Consider the following 6117-nt stretch of genomic DNA (forward strand, 5'->3'; position numbering starts at 1 on the left):
ATATGTTTGCTTTAACCTTAATTTAATGCTTTGAAATACAGTAATTTAAAGACCTGTTTTTAAGCTCGGTTTATTTCTAAACTTGGATTGATAGCTGTCACAAGGAAATGCTTCCCAGGAAATGGGTTGATTAAAATAGAATAAAGTGGTGCCCCTGGGTGGCTCAGTCGTTAAGCCTCTGCCTTCGGCTCAGGTCATGATCCCAGGGTCCTGGCATCGGGCTCCCTGCTCAGAGGGAAGCCTGCTTCTCCCTCTCCCCCTCCCCCTGCTTGTGTTCCCTCTCTCGCTGTGTCTCTGTCAAATAAATAAATCTTTAAAAAAATAAATAAAATAGAATAAAGTCATCATCATTGGTTCTACTGACTAAACCCTGACACTTGATTTTCATTCACATACTAAGTGTACAAAGATTTCTGGTTGAAATCTAAATATTCAAAATCTATTTATCCTCTTGAAAATCATTGGCTTTTGCAAACCCAGATTTTTCAATGTGTACTTTCAGCTTGAACAGTTAGAAACCCACCAAATCTTTTCTTTTTGGAAGATTTTTGTGAAGTTTAGGAAAATTATATTTGCAAGTTTTTTAAGTGCCCAAATGTGAGAGTTTTAACATCTTTTTCTAGCAATGAAATCATATGAAGATGGAAAAACATGCCAGTGGGTGTTCTCAAATGATCACTTTACAATCCTTCAAAATCAGTTGATTGCACATTCATAGATAAAAAACGCACCTTTACCTGAAGGCAATCAGTCAACTGGGCATTTAAAAAAAAAAAATACTTGCTAGGGGTGCTACCAATATCAGCCACTTAGCATCACAGAAAAGGTCAGCACATTTGGAACATGGATCTTTTTTAAAAGAAAATAATTAAGAATAATAATTAACTAATATTAATTAATTAATATTAATTAACTGATCATTAACCTCACACAGGTCCCCTGTGTTGTCACCGCTGCTCAAAAGCCCTTACTTTCTAGGAAGAAGTTGCTGCAGCTGAGGTCAGAGGTTGCTGCCTGTGTTCTCCTCTAGGATGTTGATGGACTCCTGTCTCACGTTTAGTTCTTTCATCCATTTGGAGTCTATTTTTGTGTGTGGTGTAAGGAAATGGTCCAGTTTCATTCAGCCGCAGCAACTTCTTCCTAGAAACATCGCCAAAGGCAAGGGAAGCAAGGGCAAAAATGAACTCTTGGGACGTCATCAAGATAAAAAGCTTTTGCACAGCAAAGGAAACAGTCGATAAAACCAAAAGGCAACCGACAGAATGGGAGAAGATACTTGCAAATGACATATGAGATAAAGGGCTAGTATCCAAAATCTATAAAAAACTTCTCAAACTCAACACCCAAAGAATAAATAATCCAATCAAGAAATGGGCAGAAGACATGAACAGACATTTTTCCAAAGAAGGCATCCAAATGGCCAACAGACACATGAAAAAGTGCTCAACACCGCTCGGCATCAGGGAAATCCAAATCAAAACTTCAATGAGTTAACCACCTCACACCAGTCAGAATGGCTAAAATTAACAAGTCAGGAAACGACAGATGTTGGCGAGGATGCAGAGAAAGGGGAACCCTCCTACACTGTTGGTGGGAATGCAAGCTGGTGCAGCCACTCTGGAAAACAGTATGGAGGTTCCTCAAAAAGCTGAAAATAGAGCTACCGTACGACCCAGCAATTGTACTACTGGGTGTTTACCCCAAAGATGCAAATGTAGGGATCCAAAGGGGTACATGTACCCCAATGTTTATAGCTGCAATGTCCACAATAGCCAAACTATGGAAAGAGCCAAGATGTCCATCAACAGATGAATAGATAAAGAAGATGTGGTGTATATATCCAATGGAATATTATGCAGCCATCAAAACAAAAACAAAAACGAAATCTTGCCATTTGCAACCACGTGGATGGAACTAGAGGGTATTATGCTAAGCAAAATAAGTCAATCAGAGAAAGACATGTATCATATGATCTCACTGATATGAGGAATTCTTAATCTCAGGAAACAAAAGGAGGGTTGCTGGAATGGTGGGGGGTGGGAGGGGTGGGGTGGCTGGGTGATAGACATTGGGGAGGGTTTGTGCTATGGTAAGCGCTGTGAATTGTGCAAGACTTGAATCACAGATCTGTACCTCTGAAACAAATAATACATTATATGTTAAAAAAAAAAAAAGATAGCAGGAGGGGAAAAATGAAGTGGGGGAAATCAGAGGGGGAGACGAATCATGAGAGACTATGGACTCTGAGAAACAAACTGAGGGTTCTAGAGAGGAGGGGGGGATGGGTTAGCCTGGTGATGGGTGTTAAAGAGGGCACGTACTGAATGGAGCACTGGGTGTTATGCACAAACAATGAACACGGAACACTACATCAAAAACTAATGATGTAATGTATGGTGATTAACATAACATAATAAAATAAAAATTTAAAGAAAAAAAGAAAAGAAAAGCCCTTACTTTAGGAAGAGCCGAGTAGGTACGGAGGAATCTGAATGAGAACAAGAGGTAAGTTAAAAGGCCCAATTAGTCTGAAAGTCTGTAAATGCAATAGAGGAATCCTGGGAGGGAAATAGGTGAGCTCTGTGGGGAGCAGTACTCCTCTGCTCGGACATCTTTTCTAACTATTCACAAAATTAACATTTTACCAGTAAGACATCCTAACATACTCACAATGAGTCATCTGAAAACAATCACAAAAGTTCAGTACATTTGAGTAAACATATTTGATTCCATATGTCAAAAAGTTACCATAAAATTAAAAGATGAATGACAAGAAAATATTTGAAAAAAATCTTTAAATGTCACTTAAATAGCTCGAGAAAAGTGGATTTAAAAAACCGACCGCAGTAGAAACATGTGCAAAGGGCATTAGCAAATTTGCAACAAAGAAAAGCAATGGCTATTGTACACCTGAAACTAATGTAATAGAGTGTGTCAACTATACTCACATTTTAAAATTAACAGTTTAAAAAATGAAATTAAAAGAAAAGCAATAGCTAATCATTATATGAAAAAGTGTTAACCTCAAAGAAAAATAATAAATATTTTTTGAGTATATACTATGTGCTAGATCCCATACCAGAGCTTCTCTTGCAAGACTTCCTTTAATCTGGACAACTGTGTGAAGTGGGTGCTGCAAATATCTAGGAAAAGCATTGAACCTTAGTTCTTTAAGTTTCTGGTCCCCAACGTTGCACTGCTATAAGGAACAGAGGATTGGAAACCAGGTCTGTGTGACCCTGAAGTTCGCTGTTTTAATCCCTATGCCACACCATGTCCTCCCCAAAAGAAAGAAGTGGTGGAGACCACATTAAAGTTATCATTTTAAAACATAAAATTTGCAAGTATAAAGACTATGGGTCCCCGATGCTGGTAAGGTAAGATGGGCATGACTTCTTATTCTCCATAAGCAGTGCTGTAAATTGGGTGCCACTTACTTCCAGAACTGTGTTGAAAAGAAAAGAAAGGGGAGGGGAGGGGAGGGGAGGGGAGGGGAGGGGAGGAGAGGAGAGGAGAGGAGGGGAGAGGAGAGGAGAGGAGAGAAGAGAAAGAAGAGAAGAGAAGAGAAGAGAAGAAAAGAAAGATGGGTGGAATAAGAAATAAGAAAAGAAATTGCCATGAAATCAAAAATTACATTTCAAGGAATTTCACTGAGAGTAAAACACAAACATGGATTAAATATTATGTGGAATGATGACCACCTCATCTTTTATTTCGTGTGCCCAGAGAAAATCAACAAATGCCCAACAACAGAGAACAGGTCAGATTCTATCACACCCATGATAGGAAACTAATGTAAATATTAGTAGAACAAGACAATATTGCCACGGGAGCATGGGCTATTAAGTGTAAATTAGGAATAAAGTTGCATGTGAGCATAATCTATAGATAGAGTCGAAGGAAATAAATTCTGTACATCACGAGTTTCTGAACGACAGGTAATGTTTATGTTATTTATGTTTTTTTCTGAGGGTTTTTAAAATTTTTCCTTTTATGAAATTAATGTGCACACACTTAGCTGAAAAATCAGATAATGCTCGAGGAGATACTTGAAAAGGACGGGTTCCTATCCACTCCTTCCACCTCCCCAGAAGCAGTCACTCTTTCTTCTCGTATCTGCCTCCAGATTTCCAAATAACATAGCTATATTAACATTTTTGACCTAACAATTTTAGACATTATCTATTGCCTTCCTAATTTAGGGGCTGAGGATTCGGTCTTCTCACACCACTCACACTATCGCACTTGCCCTAGGTGTTAACTTGATTACAACTAAATAATATTCGTAACTGAGTTAACAAGTGTACTATGGGAATGCGTTCGTTTTTTCTTCTACTACTGTTTTTCCTTATGTTCCTACTGCCTTCTTCCCCATTTCTTCAGTTTCCTGTGTGCTGATGGCAAATGTGCCCCCAAGTGTTCTACAGACCAGGCAAACCTTTCAATATTCTTTCGCATGAGCTCTCCCATATGAGAAACCCATCAATCCCATTTTTCCTCTCCTAGTCTGCCACCCTGCTGGTAAAGGCAAGGTTCTTTAAAGTTTGTGGGGTTTTCCTTCCCACAGTGTAATTTCACAAGCAGGGAACAACTACTGTTACACCTACTGGTATACCTTAGTTAACAGGCAGTTTACTATTTGTCAGTCGAGTAAAAATAATTTTTTTCTAGAACGTTAAAGCACACTGCTTAAACAGCAAATAAGTTATTTTTTTCCTTAAATGTTTAGGCATTGATTACACAACCTGTCAGATTTTTTAAAAGCTTTGAACACCTTTAAGGGCAAACTTACAAAGTTCACAAACACACCTTTGCAAACATTTGAATTTCCGTAAGTCCAATAAATCCAGACTTACCAGTCTAGTGAATTAGACTCTCCTAAGACTCAAGCCTCTTAAAAAAAATACACAAAATAGAACAGTGATTGTAAGACTTCTCTTACTAATCTCATTCTTACTCATCTGAAGTTTCTAGTATCATCCTTTTTCCTTTCTTGTTTGTTTGAAAAGTATTGTGTTTAACGCTTCTGTTTGTCAGTCTCTAAGAGTATTACAGTGGTCTTCTTTTATAATATTTAAGAACTTATAATTTACTAGAACACAGACACAAAGGATTTGTTTCACTGCTAGCTAGTGTGAGATATTAGGAATGGAGGCAAAATGTTTCATAGAGATGTGATAAAATGTTACATATATTACAATTTCTATCTTTGGAGCTAAGACATAGATATGATAAAATGTCATATATATTACAATTTCCTATCTTTGGAGCTAAGGCATTTTTTTTCTCCTACAATACTGAGCCAAGATTCAGTACAGAAAACACATTTTCTTATACTCATTTATACACTGTTCATGTCAGATCTAGTCTTTCCTTTTATTAGATGAATATCAAAAAATAACCTAGAGTATATAATCAATCTCTGAAATTAGAATAACAGGGGCACTTGGGTCACTCAAGCAATTAAGCATCTGCCTTTGGCTCAGGTCATAATCTCAGGGTCTTGTGATGGAGCCCAGTGTCCATAGTCTTGGTGCTCCCTGCTCAGTGGGGAGTCTGCTTCTCCCTCTCCCTTTTCCCCTCCCCCGCTCATGCTTGCTCGTGCTCTCTCTCAAATAAATAAATAAAATCTTTTTAAAAAAAGAAATTTGTTCTTCTACTTGATAAGATTTTTAAAAGCAGGGGTGTTAGTATGACTACACTTTTACACAATAATTATTTTTAATAAAATGTTTATTTTTGAAAAGTTTTAGATTCACAGAAAAGTTACAAAGATAATCCAGGGAATTCTGTATACTCCTAACACCTTTTCCCCAGCGCTAACATCTAACATTACCTTTATACATTTGTTCAAACTAAGAATCCATACATCACCTTTGTAAAGATTTTTCTTCACTCAGTGCGGCATGTGAAATATAAGTGACAATGATAATACAGTGACCGAGTAGTTCAACAATTGTAAGGCATTCAGTTGAATAACATAATACTTCTGAAATGTAAATAAAAGTCACATTAAGACAAAATGTTAAGTGATAAAAATAAAATTTGCCATTCTCTCTAGCTAGGTAGATACGATAAAGTCACTAGAATGCATTATTTCAAGGTTTATTTGCTAAC

This window comes from Mirounga angustirostris, unplaced genomic scaffold, assembly GCF_029215605.1.
Source record: "Mirounga angustirostris isolate CCGP_5_RB_7025 unplaced genomic scaffold, mMirAng1.0.hap1 SCAF_14, whole genome shotgun sequence".
Taxonomy (NCBI): Eukaryota; Metazoa; Chordata; class Mammalia; order Carnivora; family Phocidae; genus Mirounga; species Mirounga angustirostris.